General features: G+C 40.1%; 1 protein-coding gene across 5 annotated transcripts in view; it reads right to left on the bottom strand.

The window, feature by feature from the left end:
• The window catches only part of RGS7 (regulator of G protein signaling 7), a 487,100-nt gene that overhangs the window by 269,605 nt on the left and 199,388 nt on the right, over nt 1-18,107 (bottom strand). Inside the window, exon 2 of one of the 5 annotated variants that reach the window (XM_070768113.1) lies at nt 17,042-17,133. The exons of the other annotated variants lie outside the window; for them this stretch is intronic. The gene's annotated coding sequence lies outside the window, so the exon portion shown is untranslated. The remainder of the gene's footprint in view (nt 1-17,041; nt 17,134-18,107) is intronic. 5 annotated transcript variants of the gene reach the window in all.

The following is an 18,107-nucleotide window of genomic DNA, read 5'->3' as shown; positions in this document are numbered from 1 at the left end:
AAGTGCCTAAGCAACTACCTAGATGGATGTGGCATTTACTGAGACTGGGAAAACTGGAGGAAAAGGGAAGGGTAGGGGGAAATCCAGAGGTTCAATTTACTTCAATCAAACCAGTCAATCCTAAAGGAAATCAACCTGAATATTCACTGGAAGAACTAATGCTGAAGCTGGAAGCTCAAATACTTTGGCCACCTGATGGGAACAAATAATTCACTGGAAAAGACCCAGATGCTGGGAAAGATGAAGGCAAAAGGAGAAGAGAGCGAAAGAGGATGAGATGGTTGAATAGCAACGGACATGAACCTAGGCAAACTCTGGGAGATAGTGAGGAACTGGGAGGCCTGGCGATGCTGCAGTCTGTGGAGTTGCAGAGAGTAGGACACAACTTAGTGAATAAACAAGGAGGAAATCCAGAGATTCAATTCAGTTGCATTACAGTTGAGATGTCTACTAGTAATTAGATGGAGATGTGAAAAAGGTAGTTGTATATGTAAGTCAAGAGTCTAGGATATCATTGAGAGTAAGAGATACAAATTTGGGAATTATCAGTATTTGGATGGATTTAAAGCTATGGGACTGTGAAGAAAGCTGAGCACTGAAGAACTGATGCTTTTGAACTGTGGTGTTGGATAAGACTCTGGAGAGTCCCTTGGACTGCAAGGAGATCCAACCAGTCCATTCTAAAGGAGATCAGCCCTGGGTGTTCTTTGGAAGGAATGATGCTAAAGCTGAAACTCCAGTACTTTGGCCACCTCATGCGAAGAGTTGACTCACTGGAAAAGACTCTGATGCTGGGAGGGATTGGGGGAAGGAGGAAAAGGGGACGACAGAGGATAAGATGGCTGGATGGCATCACCGACTCGATGGACGTGAGTTTGAGTGAACTCTGAGAGTTGGTCATGGAGAGGGAGGCCTGGCGTGCTGTGATTCATGGGGTCGCAAAGAGACGGACACGACTGAGCAATTGAACTGAACTGTACTGAAAGCTGTCGGACTATCTGTGATAACTTATAGAGAGACTAATAATAGAGATGAGAAGAGTGCCCAATATCAACGCCTGGGAGTTGAGTATTTGGAGGCTGATAGAGGGTGAATAGCCATCAAGGACCACTGCAATAAGAGGAAAACCAAAGGAATATGACAGACAGAAGCCAATAGAAAAATATGTTTCAAGGAAGATGTGGTCAATCGTGTATAATGAGGTTGATACGCTGCATAAGGTAAGGCAGTATCAAATTTTGCCAAATATATTTCTTATGGATATAGTTTCTAAAGAATGCATCTTAGGTTTTACTGATATGACATGAAAATCCAGGTAAAATTTAATACATTTACTCACACCAGATGTTTGGAATAAAGATAAACTTTTATTCATTATCACTTCCATTTATCTCTCATGCATCAGTTTTAGATCCTACTCTAAGACTGATATATATCAATCTGTGCTCTCTATATAAAGATATATATCAAACTATGCTATATATCTTTAGTTCTCACTGTGTAGAATTTTAAAGATACCTATAACATTGTAGCTCAGCCTAAAGACATGTGCATCACTAAATACATTATTACTGAACTGTTAGATCTGTGAGGGTGGGAACAGGCCTGATATGTTCATAGATAAAGTCCTAGAATTTAACAAATGTCAAATACTTTGTAGATTCTCAAAAACTCCAGTTGATAGATAATTTAATCATCAATCACTTATTCTGAGTCACTGCAGCACCAAATTAGAGCAAGTAAAAGATGGTTAGGACTCCCATTTGACATACTGAAATGAGGTAGCCACAATTGAGCAAAGTCCTGTGTAAGCAGGTAAATGCCTGTAGCTCCAAAGCCTTCCATTATTCATAATATTGGTGCATAATAAATCTCCACAAGCACACAATTTACTGCCACACAGGTTCAGATGGACAATGCTGACCTACAGTTTCCCTCACAGTAATTATAGAGAGTCTACTGATACACAATTGATCTAAAAAGCCTCTTAGTCCAATTCTCCACCAAATTCCAGAAGAATATAGTATCACAGTATGTGGACACCCAGAAGAAATTCACCAAGAGTTTCAGCTAAAAGGTGTGCGATTATCACAGTTTGGTTTTAGGGACAAGTTAATTGGCAAATCTATATTAAATTATACTCACAGGAAGCACTTCGATAGGCACTGCTGCTGCTGCTGCTGCTAAGTCACTTCAGTCATGTCCGATTCTGTGCGATCCCAGAGACGGCGGCCCACCAGGCTCCCCTGTCCCTGGGATTCTCCAGCCAAGAACACTGGAGTGGGTTGCCATTTCCTTCTCCAATGCATGAAAGTGAAAAGTGAAAGTGAAGTCACTCAGTCGTGTCCGACTCCTAGCGACCCCATGGACTGCAGCCTACCAGACTCCTCCATCCATGGGATTTTCCGGGCAAGAGTACTGGAGTGGGGTGCCATTGCCTTCTCCACAATAGGCACTGTGAGGGATACAAAGGAATATAGAGTACATTTCCAGGCCTTTTGGAATTCTAAAATTTAGGTATATGTCTTTCACTTTATGAAATGTTAAATAAAAATGTAACATTGCAATAATAGAAAAATTACAAATGTGAGGTCCTATATAATTAATAGTCATCCATTCTTCAGTGTGATTCAAATATAAGGTGGATAAGAATATTTAGCTGAATGTGTGGTAAACACAGGAACATAACAAAGTGTGTGTGTTTGTGTGTGTGTGTGTGTGTGTGTGTGTGTTTTGTTCTCCCTTAAAAATTATCAGTCCCAGAACATCATATATAAGAAACACACCTTGACGCATGTTTCTTGTTGCATGGCAACCATAAGGAAATGTAATGCTGAGAAACAGATCTCTAGGACACAGCCTGCATGTGGGACTGTGTTTCCAAGCAGAGAATAAGGTTTCCATCCCTATAATTACTCTTGTATTATGTGTGTGGTGGTGGTGGTGGTGGTTCAGTCACTCAGTCGTGTCCTACTCTTTGCAACCCCATAGAGTGTAGCCCGCCAGGCTCCTCTGTCTGTGGGATTTCCCAAGCAATACTAGAGTGGTTGCCATTTCCTTTTCCAATGGATCTTCCTGACCCAGGAATTGAAGCTGCATCTCTTGCTTGGCAAGCTGATACTTTTACCTGAGCCACCTGGGAAGCCCCTCTCTTGTATTATGAATGCATGTGTGCTCAGTCATTTCAGTCATGTTCAGCTCTTTATGATCATATGGACTGCAGCCTGCCAGGCTCCTCTGTCCATGGGATTCTCCAGGCAAGAATACTGGGGTGGGCTGCCATGCCTTGCTCCAGGGAATTTTCCCAACTCGGGGATTGAACCTACGTCTCCTGCATCTCCTGCACTGCAGATTCTTTACCCCTGAGCCACCAGGGAAGACCTTCTCTTATATTGTAATAGCACCTTATTTGAGAAACAAAATGGCACCATAGAAAGAGCAATAGATCAAGAGTCAAGGGGCTTGGGGATTCCTGACTTTGCTACCAACAAAGGTCAGAAGGAGGAAGGGGGTCTGGAGCTATCTCCAGCTCTGAAGTCAGACACATAGCCACTTAAACTTCTTCTGTGTGATCCTAGGCAAGTCACACAGCTTTCACTGCTATGTTCTTATCTATAAACCAGGAAGAACAGTACCACTGGAATCTAAAATGCTTGTAACTAAGTGAAAGTAGCCAATCTGAAAAGGATACATACCATATGATTCCAATTCTATGACAATCTGGAAAAGATAAAACCATGGAAACAGTAAAAAGATCAGTGGTTTTCAGAGGCTAGAGAGTAGAGGGAAGAATAGGAAGAATACAGAGAATTTTTCAGGTCATGAAATTATTCTGCATGATGCTAGAGTGGTTCAGTTCAGTTCAGTTCAGTCATTCAGTCGTGTCTGACTCTGTGCGACCCCATGAATCGCAGCACGCCAGGCCTCCATGTCCATCACCAACTCCCGGAGTTCACTCAGACTCATGTTCATCGAGTCAGTGATGCCATCCAGCCATCTTATCCTCTGTCGTCCCCTTCTCCTCCTGCCCCCAATCAGATACATGTTATTATACATCTGTCCAAACTCATTTAATGTACAATAACAAGAGTGAACTCTAATGTAAACTACAGACTTTGGGTGATAATGCTATGTCAGTGTAGGTTTATCAGCTGTAATAAATGCACCACTCTAGTTATTACTGTTGTTCAGTCGCTCAGACACTTCAGTCACTCAGTCTTATCCAACTCTTTGCGACAACATGGACTGCAACACACCAGGCTTCCCTGTTCTTCATCACCTCCCAGAGCTTGCGGAAACTCATATCCATTGAGTCAGTGATGCCATCCAACTATTTCATTCTCTTTCGTCCCCTTCTCCTTCTGCCTTCAATCTTTCCCAGCATCAGGATCTTTTCTAATGAGTAAGTTCTTCGGATCAGGTGACCAAAGTATTGGAGCTTCAGATTCAGAATCAGTCCTTCCAATGAATATTTAGGACTGGTTTCCTTTAGGATTCACTGGCTGGATCTTGCAGTCCAAGGGACTCTCAAGAGTTCTCTCCAACACTGCAGTTCTAAAGCACCAATTCTATGGTGCTCGGCCTTCTTTATTGTCCAATTCTTACATCCATATCTAACTAATGGAAAAAGCATAGCTTTGACTAGACAGACCTTTGTCAGCAAAGTAATGTCTCTGCTTTGTAATAAGATGTCAATAGCTTTTCTTCCAAGGAGCAAGCGTCTTTTAATTTTATGGCTGCAGTCACCATCTGCAGTGATTTTGGAGCCCAAGAAAATAAAGTCTGTCACTGCTTCCATTGTTTTCCCATCTATTCGCCATGAAGTGATGGGACCAGATGCCTTGATATTCATTTTTTCAATACTGAGTTTTAAGCCAACTTTTTCACTCTTCTTTTTCACTTTTATCAAGAGGCTCTTTAGTTCTTCTTCACTTTCTGCCATAAGCATGGTGTCATCTACATATCTGAGGTTATTGATATTTCTCCCAGCAATCTTGATTCCAGCTTGTGCTTTAAACATTCTGGCATTTCGCATGATGTACTCTGCATTAGTAAGCAGGGTGACAATATATAGCCTTGACATACTCCTTTTCCAATTTGGAACCAGTCTGTTGTTCCATGTCTGGTTCTAACTGTGCTTCTTGACCTGCACAGATATTTCTCAGGAGGCAGGTAAGGTGGTCTGGTATTTTTATCTCTTTAAGAATTTTCCAGTTTGTTGAGATCCACACAGTCAAAGACTTTAGCATAGTCAATGAAGCAGAAGTAGCTGTTTTTCTAGAATTCTCTTGCTTTTTCTATGATTCAAAGGATGGTGGCAATGAGATCTCTGGTTGCTCTGCCTTTTTTAAATCCAGCTTTAACATGTGGAAGTTCTCAGTTTGTGTACTGTTAAAGTCTAGCTTGGAGAATTGCATTGCTAGCATGTGAAATGAGTGCAACTGTGTAGTAGTTTGAACATTCTTTGGCACTGTCTTTTGTTGGGACTGTAATGAAAATTGGGCTTTTCCAGTCCTGCGGCCACTGCTGAGTTTTCCAAATTTGCTGGCATATTGAGTCAGTACTTTAACAGAATCATCTTTTAGGATTTGAAATAGCTCAGCTGGAACTCCATCAGCTCCACTAGCTTTGTTCATAGTGATACTTCCTAAGGCCCACTTGACCTTGCACTCCAGAATGTCTGGCTCTAGGTAAGTGATTACACCATTGTGGTTATCTGGGTTATGAAGATATTTTTTGTATATTTCTTCTGTGTATTCTTCCCACCTCTTCTTAATAGCTTTTGCTTCTGTTAGGTCCATACCATTTCTGTCCTTTACTGTGCCAATCTTTACATGAAATGTTCCCTTGATATTTCTAATTTTCTTGAAGAGATCTCTAGTCTTTCCCATTTTTTTTGTCTTCCTCAATTTCTTTGCACTGATCACTTAGGAAGGCTTTCTTATCTCTCCTTGCTATTATTTGGAACTCTGCATTCAGGTGGGTATATCTTTCCTTTTCTCCTTTGTCTTTCACTTCTCTTCTTTTCTCAGCTATTTTTAACACCTTCTCAGACAATCATTTTGTCTTTTTGCATTTCTTTTTCCTGGGGATGATTTTGATTACTGCCTCCTGTAAAATGTTATAAGCCTCCATCCATAGTTCTTCGTGCACTCTCTCGGTCAGATCTAATCCCTTGAATCTATTTGTCACTTCCACTGCATAATTGTAAGGGATTTGATTTAGGTCATACCTGAATGGCCTAGTGGTTTTCCCTACTTTCTTCAATTTAAGTCTGAATTTTGCAATAAGGAGTTCATGATATGAGCCACAGTCAGCTCCTGGTCTTATTTTTGCTGACTGTCTGAAGCTTCTCCATCTTCAGCTGCAAAGAATGTAATCAATCTGATTTTGGTATTGAGCATCTGGTGATGTCCATTTCTTGGATGAGAAGTCGTCTCTTGCATTGTGGGAAGAGGGTGTTTGCTATGACCAATGCATTCTCTGGGCAAAACTCCATTAGCATTTGCCCTGCTTCATTTTGTACTCCAAGGCCAAACTTGCCTGTTACTCCAGGTTATCTCACTATTGACAACCTCTCTAGTGTGGGATGTCATAGTGGGAGAGGTTACACACGTGTAGCAGCAGGGAAACCACTGCACCTTCGTCTACATTTGTCTGTGAAATTTACAACTGCCATGTACTCATTAAACCCTGAAGCCCAGATTCACAACTAAGTCTGAGGGCTGGTCCTTCTCCCTATTAGAGACCACCCAAATATGACTTGCCTTCCTGCTTAGATATACAAGTTGACTATGTCTTAGCTCTCAGTCCTTGGACTTCACACATGTGCCTATTACACTACCTTTTCTAGAAATCTCTATCAATAATTATTTCTTTGCAACAATGACTGCAGTGTGATTTGAGTGTGTGTCTATCTTTGGTACTTGATTTCTACTGTCAGCACTTGAAAAAGGTTCCCCTCAGCCACAGTCTGCTCTATCTCACCAGACAGGAATAGAACCTTTCTCGTCTGGCTTATCCTGTTGCAAATGGCTAAATAGGCCTTGTAGATATTCAAAGCACAATAAATCATCCTTCATTTATCACAACTGTGATGACAACTGGAAAAAAGTAATCTATGTGTGTGTGGTAGATAGATGGGTCAGGCCTATAAACAGTCTATCTATAGATGGTACTGAAATTTTTCCTAAGGAAATAATTCACTCTCAGGAAGAAGTCAAGTTGGGTCAAGTGCAAAGATAATTTGTAAAGAAGACGACTAATTTTACGAGTTCAGATTTGTCATCCAGCCTGGTCTTCCCATATATTCCTGTCTGAATTCTAGTAAGAGATTGGGAAAGAGAGGTTATATATAGAAAAACATTTGCGAACCCCATGGGAACCATGTGGAAAAAATGGAAGAGTAATGAGAGAGGAGCATTCTCCCTACTTCTGTATGGCCTTGGCACAAGAAGGACATCAGAGAACCTGACACCCCTTAGGCATCTTCAGACCAAAAAACATCTGTGGCATCACTGTCAGGAGAAAGACACCAGATAGCTAAAAGAAGTGATTGTTACTTAGTAGAAGCCAGACGGACACAGCAGAAGAGGGTGGGAAATGGAGTGCAATTCACCTCTGAGTATTACAAGTAAGGATGAGGCAACTTTGCATCAATCAACAGACAAAAAGAGGGTTATATTATTAATAAAAAAGTAAAGTCACTTAATATCTAACATAAGCAGTCCTGGTTTGTTAATCAAGAAATGCATTGAGTAAAAACATTTAAAATGCATTGGGTGAAGTATTCTACTAAAGGACTTTCCAGGTGTCTCAGTGGTCAAGAATCCACCTGCCAATGTAGGAGACACAAGAGACAAGGTTCAATTTCTGGGTGGGAAGATCCCCTGGAGAATGAATGGCAACTCACTCCAGTATTCTTGCCTGGAGAATTTCATGGATAGAATAGCCTTAGTGGGCTACAATCCAAGAGTTGGACATGACTTAGCAACTAAACCACCACCAACCACCACATTCTACTAAGGATCATGAGCCCACAATTACTGTGATGTCAGGAGCCCAGAAAAAAAATTAAATTACCTAGTTGCTTTGTTGAAGATGACAGAATATATTCATTTTTATAGCTATTTTTATACCTATTTATTTTAAAAACAACTCCTATTGACCTAAGCACATGTCAGGTTGCTATGACACGCAATGGATAAACAGATGGCTAAGTTATTCTTGGAAGGCAGCTATCAGATATAATATATTTTCAAGTGCCATGATACAGACATAATTGAAAAGATGTGGAAGTTCAGATTAATCTACTAAGGAGAAATTAACATTTAATTTGAACATTTTCATAACCTAGGTAGCATATTCAAAAGCAGAGACATTACTTTGCCAACAAAGGTCCATTTAATGGCAACCCACTCCAGTATTCTTGCCTGGAAAATCCCATGGACAGAGGAGCCTGGTTGGCTACTGTCCATGTGGTCCCAAAGAGTCGGACATGACTGAACGATTTCACTATCACTATCACTATGATTTTTCCAGTGGTCATGTATGGATGTGAGAGTTGGACTGTGAAGAAAGCTGAGCACCGAAGAATTGATGCTTTTGAACTGTGGTGTTGGAGAAGACTCTTAAGAGTCCCTTAGACTGCAAGGAGATCCAACCAGTCCATCCTAAAGATCAGTCCTGGGTGTTCATTGGAAGGACTGATGCTAAAGCTGAAACTCCAGTACTTTGGCCACCTCATGCGAAGAATTGACTCATTGGAAAAGATTCTGATGCTGGGAGGGATTGGGGGCAGGAGGAGAAGGGGACGACAGAGGATGAGATGACTGGATGGCATCACCAACTCAATGGACATGAGTTTGAGTGAACTCTGGGAGTTGGTGATGGACAGGGATGCCTGGCGTGCTGCAATTCAGGGGGTCGCAAAGAGTCAGACATGACTGAGTGACTGAACTGAACTGAATATAGAAAAAAGGAGAAAAAATATTGTGGAGGTGCATTTTTATAGGAGATTGGGCTCTCAAGTAAGTACATAAAGAAAAATCAAAGAAAGTTAAATGTATCCTTTTACATTTCTGAAGTTATCCATGAAGTACACATGGATGTGGATTTACAATCATGTAGGATTTTTAACCTAAAGTCTGAGAACCACCATGTAATCTAAAGAACAGAACAACAACAACAAAAACTGTGCCTACATGATTTATGCATGAACATGATTCTTCTTTTAAAGTAATTTCTTAAAGAGAAATAAACAATTCCATTGTTTCCACTTCATGGCAAAAAGATGGGGAAACAATAGAAATAGTGAGAGACTTTATTTTCTTGGTTCCAAAATTACTGCAGATGGTAACTACAGCCATGAAATTCAAAGACACTTGCTCCTTGGAAGAAAAGCTATGATGAACCTAGACAGCATATTAAAAACCAGAGACATTAATTTGTCAACAAAGGTCCATATAATCAAAGCTATGTTTTTTCCAGTTGTCATGTAAGGATGTGAGAGCTGGACAGCAAAAAAAGCTGAGCACCAAAGAATTGATGCTTTTTAACTGTGGTGTTGGAGAAGACTCTTGAGGGTCTCTTGGACAGCAAGGAGGTCAAACCAGTTAATCCTAAACGAAATCAACCCTTAACACTCATTGGAAGGACTGATGCTGAAGCTGAAGCTCCAATACTTTGGCCACCTGATGTGAAGAGCTGACTCATTAGAAAAGACCCTGATGGTGGGAAAGAAAGATTGAAGGCAGGAGGAGAAAGGGATGACAGAGGATAAAATGATTGGATAGCATCACCGACTCAATGGACATGAGTTTGAGCAACTTCTGTGAGATGGTGAAGGACAGGGATGCCTGGCATGCTGCAATCCATGGGGTCGCAAAGAATCAGATAGGACTGATTGATTGAACAACAATTGATTCTACTTCTTCATCCTATTTTTATCTTTTTTTTTAAATTTTATTTTATTTTTAAACTTTACAATATTGTATTAGTTTTGCCAAATATCAAAATGAATCTGCCACAGGTATACCTGTGTTCCCCATCCTGAACCCTCCTCCCTCCTCCCTCCCCATACCCTCCCTCTGGGTCGTCCCAGTACACCAGCCCCAAGCATCCAGTATCGTGCATCAAACCTGGACTACTTCATCCTATTTTAATATGAAATTTCCATGATCACATAAAAACAGAGCTTCAAAATTCATGAAGCAAAAACTGATAGAACTGAAAGAAACAAATTCACAACTATAGTTCAATATTTCAAGACTTTATGTAATCAATAGAACAGACAGAAAAGGTGAAAAAACAGGCGACTTCAACCATGGCACCAATTAATATTTATAGAATATTCATTCCAACAGTAGAATACACACATTCTTTTAAAGTGCATTGGGACATCCACGAAGTTGAACCATAATCTCAGCCATGAAACAAAACTTAAGAAATCATAAAAATTAAAATCTTACAAATTCTCATTATAATAGAATTAAACTTGAACTTAACAACAAAAAGAAACTGGAAAATCCCCAGATGTTTTGAAATTTAAAAACATGCCTCTAAATAGCCATGAACCAAAAAAAAAGTCACAATGGAAAACAGAAAGGATTTTTAATTGAATGAAAATGAAAACACATTATATCAAACATGATGGGATGCATTCAAGACTACTTAGAGAAAAATCCATAGCATTAAACACTAAAATTTAAAAAGAATAATTTTCCATATTAAAAGTTAGGGAAATAAGAGCAAACTAAAGCCAAAATAAACAGAAGAAAGAAAATGACAGTCATGAAAAGAAACCAGTGGAACTAAAAACAGAAATATAGATAAAATCAAACATTCGTTCATGAAAAATAAACTAAACTATTGACAAATATTTAGCCAGTTTGATAAAGAGTAAAAGAGACAAGATACAAATCGTCAACATTGGGGATACAAAATGCCCATCACTATAAACCTTAACAAATACTGAAAGGATAATAAAAATGTTACAAAGCAGATATTAAGCCATTTCTACCTACCCTTCAAATTTTTATGCTCAACTCAAAAACCTATTTATGAAGTTCATAGAGGATTTATTCATAATTTCAACCCAAATACCTTTAATAATCTCGTGGTTAAATAAACAATGATGCATCCATGAAATGAACTATGACTTGGCAATAAAAATAGAGCACTAATACCTGGCAATGCCACAGTTGAATCTAAAATGTTATATTAAGTGTAATAAGCTAGATTCAAAAGACTTCATGCAATATTACTCTGTATAAAAGGTATAGAATATTCTGGAAAAGACAATGTATAAAATATTGTATAAAATATTCTGGAAAAGATAAAATATAGGGACAGAAAACAGATAAAATGTTTGCAAGGATCAGAAAGAATGAACCTTAAAAAAATGGAAGAACTTAGACATGTGTGAAGGGGGAGGGATAGAATGATATGGGGTAAAATATTCTTAGAAACCGCACAAAGAAGGGAGCTCAAGAATCAGGGTTAACAAATAACAGAAGAGAATAACTGGTTGAAATGGAAAGGATCCCACAGAAAGAGAACTCTGAAGAAGAAAAGGTCAAGCATTGTGATTGCCTGTGAAGTTCCAGAATGCTCTTTATCCTATAGTCCATGGGGAGGGGTGGGGACAGGTGTGATGTGCAAAGTCTTAAAACACACAGCACACATCATGAATGTGAAGTGGGTACTGTACAGTTTTCTTGGTGAATAAGGGAGACATTCATTAGGCAAAAAAATAAAATCAAGGTAACTAGAGCACTCCTTCTTTCTCTCTAAAAAGCTAACAATTATGGTGTCTGCCAATTTAGAACAGAAATATTTAAAAATGAAAGAATCCAATTTAGGGAGCTCTCTTGAAAAGTTAGTGGATGTATCAACAAAAGAGAAGAGACCATTGTCTTAATTGCCTTTTTACTTTTTTTTTCTTCTTCCCATCTGCTACAAAAAAAAAAAAATAGCGAATATATTAAAAGAAATGTTAATGGAGGAAATATCATTAATGTTTTAAATTGGCTTTTCACAGAGTAACAATACATAAGCTGTAAAACAGAAAATATATTTAAATAGTATCAATAACAAAATGTTCCACTTGAGGGCTTTTAAATATTTTATACTAAAAATTCATATTTAAACATCTTGCTCTCAGAAGTGCTGGGTTTCAAATAATATTCACATACATATACAGGCATACTGTATGTACACACATTTAGGTATACAAAAGTGAAATTATTTATTAATATTCTATCTATAGTCTTAAATTCAAGGATCAGCAACAGAATCCACAGATAGACCCCTACATTCATGTTAATCATTATTTTTGAATTTTTTTTTGCTAATTCATTAAATAATTAGCTAATGGAGAAAAATGGAAATTCATTATCTTGAACACTTCCTGACGCTAATTTTGAAGAAACTCCTAAAAAGGATTATTGTTTTTCAGTTGCCAAGTCGTGTCTGACTCCTTTGCGATCTATGGACTGTAGCCCACAAAGCTCCACTGTCCATGAAATCCTCCAGGTAAGAATATTGGAGTGGGTTGCCATTTCCTTCTCCAGAGGATCTTTCCAACCCAGAGATCGAATGCACATCTCCTGCTTGGCAGGCGACACCAGAGAAGCCCCAAAAAAGGATTATAAGGTACCAGTAATGATAACAAGAGGTAATGGGTTTTGATAATTCACAGTTTGGGTGAAAAGAACTGTGGAGGAAATTTTCAAGACACTAGACTTTTCTCACAGCTGTGAAGCTCACTGCTCAAGCCAAAACTAAGCAGTAATGTCCCTTTTTTTGCATTTAAGCCCCATCTAATCTATTATCAAATTTAGTTGACTCCAAAATACATCTCCCCATCCTTATTATAACCAACCTGGTCCCACATATCATTATTATGTCAAGAACTAATACAATACCTTTTCAAGTCTCCTGTTGCCATTCTTACTGTGTTATGATCCATTTGTCTCATGATGTAAAGAGTGAACTTCGAAAAATCTAATCAGAGGGTTTCACTCTTCTAAAAACTTCTCATTGGCTTCCCATCAGATCAGATCAGATCAGTCGCTCAGTCGTGTCCGACTGCAACCTCATGAATCGCAGCACGCCAGGCCTCCCTGTCCATCACCAACTCCCGGAGTTCACTGAGACTCACATCCATCGACTCAGTGATGCCATCCAGCCATCTCATCCTCTGCCGTCCCCTTCTCCTCCTGCCCCCAGTCCCTCCCAGCATCAGAGTCTTTTCCAATGAGTCAACTCTTTGCATGAGGTGGCCAAAGTACTGGAGTTTCAGCTTTAGCATCATTTCTTCCAAAGAAATCCCAGGGCTGATCTCCCTCAGAATGGACTGGTGGGATCTCCTTGCAGTCCAAGGGAGAAGTTCTAATTTATGCAGAGAGTGTGGCTTCCCATACTCTCTGCATAAATTAGAACTTATTAACCATGATGTACATATCTATGTTTTATGGAACTCCCACCAGTGTGACTAACGTTATTCCTTGTCACCATCTTTTCACTTACCATGCTTACCCCATTGACCTCCAGTTCTTCAAATACACTGAGCTATTTCCTCCTCAGAACATTGGACTACCTACCACTCTGCTTGGAATTCTCTTCTTGCTCACCTACACATGTCAATCTTAAATAAATATCATCTCTTTGAACAGGCCATGTGACCACCAAATTTAACAATTCTCCAGTCACATTACATGATTCAACCTAATTTTTTTTTCCATAATGCTTCATGCTATCTTAAATTACCTCCTTTCTTCCTTCATTCATATTCTCTTTCTTTTTTCCTTCCTTTGTGAACTGAATGCATCTTCCACCCCCAATTTGGGGGTGGAATTTGTACTGAAGTTATAACCCCCAATATGATAGTATTTAGAAATAAACTTTTGAGAGGTAATTAAGGTGTATGCAGGTCAGGAAGCAACAGTTAGAACTGGACGTGGAACAACAGATTGGTTCCAAATAGGAAAAGGAGTATGTTAAGGCTGTATATTGTCACCCTGCTTATTTAACTTCTATGCAGGGTACATCATGAGAAATGCTAGACTGGAAGAACCACAAGCTGGAATCAAGATCCCCAGGAAAAATATCAATAACCTCAGATATGCAGATGACACCACCCTTAAGGCAGAAGAGGAACTAAAAAGCCTCTTGATGAAAGTGAAAGTGGAGAGTGAAAAAGTTGGCTTAAGGCTCAACATTCAGAAAACGAAGATCATGACATCTGGTCCCATCACTTCATGGGAAATAGATGGAGAAACAGTGGAAACAGTGTCAGACTTTATTTTTGGGGGCTCCAAAATCACTGCAGATGGTGACTGCAGCCATGAAATTAAAAGACACTCCTTGGAAGGAAAGTTATGACCAACCTAGACAGCATATTCAAAAGCAGAGACATTACTTTGCCAACAAAGGTCCATCTAGTCAAGGCTATGGTTTTTCCAGTGGTCATGTATGGATGTGAGAGTTGGACTGTGAAGAAAGCTGAGCACCAAAGAATTGATGCTTTTTTTAAAATTTTTTTTATTTTTAAACTTTACGATATTGTATTAGTTTTGCCAAATATCGAAATGAATCCACCACAGGTATACCTGTGTTCCCCATCCTGAACCCTCCTCCCTCCTCCCTCCCCATACCCTCCCTCTGGGTCGTCCCAGTGCACCAGCCCCAAGCATCCAGTATCGTGCACTGAACCTGGACTGGCGACTCGTTTCATACATGATATTATACATGTTTCAATGCCATTCTCCCAGATCTCCCCACCCTCTCCCTCTCCCACAGAGTCCATAAGACTGATCTATACATCAGTGTCTCTTTTGCTGTCTCGTACACAGGGTTATTGTTACCATCTTTCTAAAGTCCATATATATGCGTTAGTATACTGTATTGGTGTTTGGAGAAGACTCTTGAGAGTCCCTTGGACTTCAGGGAGATCCAACCAGTCCATTCTGAAGGAGATCAGCCCTGGGATTTCTTTGGAAGGAATGATGCTAAAGCTGAAACTCCAGTACTTTGGCCACCTCATGCGAAGAGTTGACTCATTGGAAAAGACTCTGATGCTGGGAGGGATTCGGGGCAGGAGGAGAAGGGGACAACAGAGGATGAGATGGCTGGATGGCATCACCGACTCGATGGACATGAGTTTGAGTGAACTCCGGGAGTTGGTGATGGACAGGGAGGCCTGGCGTGCTGCAATTCATGGGGTCGCAAAGAGTTGGACACGACTGAGTGACTGAACTGAAGGTCAAAATAGATGGGAAAAAAGAGGAAACAGTGACAGATTTTATTTTCTTGGACTCCAAAATCACTGCAGACAGTGACTACAGACACGAAATTAAAAGACACTTGCTCCTTGGAAGAAAATCTATGACAAAATTGACAGCGTACTAAAAAGCAGAGATATCACTTTGCCAACAAAGGTCTGTATAGTCAAAGCTGTGGTTCTTCCAGTAGTCATGTATAGATGTAAGAGTTGGACCATAAAGAAAGCTGAGCACCAAAAAATTGATCCCTTCAAACTGTGGTGCTGGAGAAGACTATTGAGAGTCTCTTGGACAACAAGGAGATCTAACCAATCAATCCTAAAGGAAAGCAACTCTGAATATTCATGGAAGGGACTGATGCTGAAGCTCCAATACTTTAGCCACCTAATGCGAAGAGGTGACTCAATAGAAAAGATCCTGATGCTGGGAAAGATTGAGGACAGGAGGAGAAGACGGTGAACAAGGATGAGATGGTTGAACTCAATGGACATGAGTTTGAGCAAACTCCAGGAGATAGTGAAGGACAGGGAGGCCTGGGTTGCTGCAGTCCATAGGGTCACAAAGAGTCAGACAAGACTAAGTGACTGAACAATGACAACAAAGGTCAAAAGGATGAGGCCCCTATTATGGGATTAGTGTACTTATAAGAAAAGGAAGAGTGAGAGAGACAGAGATCTCCACATGCACACTTTAAGGAAAGACAAGGTGAGAACAGAGGGTGAAGGCAGCTATTTGCAAACCAGGAAGAGAACTGTTTGCAAGACCAGGAAACAAGTTGGCTGGCATCTTGATCTTGCACATTCCCCAGCCTCCAGAACTGTGATATTTGTTCCTTTCTTCCCTCCTTTCCTTTTTTCCTTTTCCTTCCCTTCCCCTCCTTTATTCCCTCATTCCCTTCCTTCCATCTGTTCCTCCCCCTCCTTCTCTCTCTCCTCCTACCTACCTTCCTTCCTTCTCTGCTTTTATCCTTTAAAAAGTAAGAATCAAATATGAGATATTTTGCTTACCACTATGCCAGGAATAGAGAAAGCACTTAAAAATGTGTTTACATACTGATATCATAGAGATAGCTACAAATCTGATTGTTCATTCAGTGAATATTTATAAAGCGACTACATATTCCAAACACTGAAATATGAGACAGAAAATACCATTGTCTTCATGCAGCCCACACTGAGCTGGACAGAGAACAAACAAGAAAATGAACAAGAAGAAAATTTCAGCCTGCAATAATTGCTGGTAATAAAATAAGAGGTACTGGCAAAGAGCTTTACAATGGGCATTTTCAAAAGGGTTCAGTAACCAAACTCACCAAAAAATCAAGTGAAGTGTTCAAGTAAAAATGTTTTGCAAAATTTTTATATCTCAGTCCCCTAAATCAATCAACAGAAGCAGTTAATTGTCCATAAAACTCCTTAAATGGAAGGTTCACTGAACTGCTGCCCTAGGAAAAGAAAATAATGGCTCAGTGCTCAAGATTAAAGAGTAGACTGATTCTTTCTTCTTTATGTATTGTGGGATTTTGAGTAGAAACTGACATCATTGCTGCTGCTGCTGCTGCTAAGTCACTTCAGTCGTGTCCAACTCTGTGCGACCCCATGGACAGCAGCCCACCAGGCTCCCCCATCCCTGGGATTCTCCAGCCAAGAACACTGGAGTGGGTTGCCATTTCCTTCTCCAATGCAGGAAAGTGAAAAGTGAAAGCGAAGTCGCTCAGTCGTGTCCGACTCTTAGCGACCTCATGGACTGCAGCCTACCAGGCTCCTCCGTCCATGGGATTTTCCAGGCAAGAGTACTGGAGTGGGGTGCCGTTGCCTTCTCCGGACATCACTGCATTCTGTTTTCCTCTCTAAAATAAAAATAGTAGTAATTCTTAGTATTTGTTTAGGACACAATTCTTCTCACTTGGCCTTTGCCTCACACTCTACATCTCACGTTCATGTCTGAGTCAACCAATGATCACTGGAACGAGACTACTGTGACACGCTCAGTGATGTCCACAGATCAGAAGGCATTTCCAGAACCACACCAGTATTCTCTTTTTGAAGATGGAAGAAAGACAGTGACAATGAGCATCCCAATGAACTGGTCTAATTTCAACCCTTAGCCCTTCCCAGTTAGCCATATCCCCATACAATTTCCTTTTCCATGACAAAGAGGAACATTCCAGGTAAATAGGATACTATAGTTTCCCTATTCCAACTGTATGTCCCAAGCCAGTGCCACACCAGAATCAGAAACAATATCCCAAACATGCTCAAAATACTACAGAAATTCTGTGTTCAAGCAATGGTTTTGTTCTTTCCAATGTGCCGAGGTGGTCTAGAAAATAGGGAAGAAACCCTGAGAGATTTGAAAATATAATTAACAGAGAGATATTCAGGTGAGGTAAGAGGAGCTTCATTGTTTTAATGGCACTATCAGGCAGTGAAAGAACTTGCCAAAGAGATCACAGCACCACAGTTGAAAATCTCGGAGCACTCAGGCAGAAGTGGAGCTCCTATGAAGGCAGAGGCCTCTATCAACACCAAGTCTCTGGATGCAGGATCTACTGCACATGGAGTACAGGTGGAATGGTAATAAAGTCTGGTCAACTTTTTGCTGGTTGAGCATCTCTCTCCAAAGAAAACTGATTACTAAATCAGTGTCAACCTGGAGCAATGTCTCTAGTGGTCTGCTGCAGGTCACTGTCCAACTTGACACCTTTAACAGAGACTTAACAGCCTGGGGCACACAGATGACACACTTATCACATGCGAAATAATGCACAGTCCAGAAGAACACAGCATGAATTGGGTAAGAGTATCTTGATTCAGATAATGT

This window comes from Bos indicus, chromosome 16 (genome assembly GCF_029378745.1).
Source record: "Bos indicus isolate NIAB-ARS_2022 breed Sahiwal x Tharparkar chromosome 16, NIAB-ARS_B.indTharparkar_mat_pri_1.0, whole genome shotgun sequence".
Classification (NCBI taxonomy): Eukaryota; Metazoa; Chordata; class Mammalia; order Artiodactyla; family Bovidae; genus Bos; species Bos indicus.
This window is presented reverse-complemented; position numbering and strand designations above follow the sequence as displayed.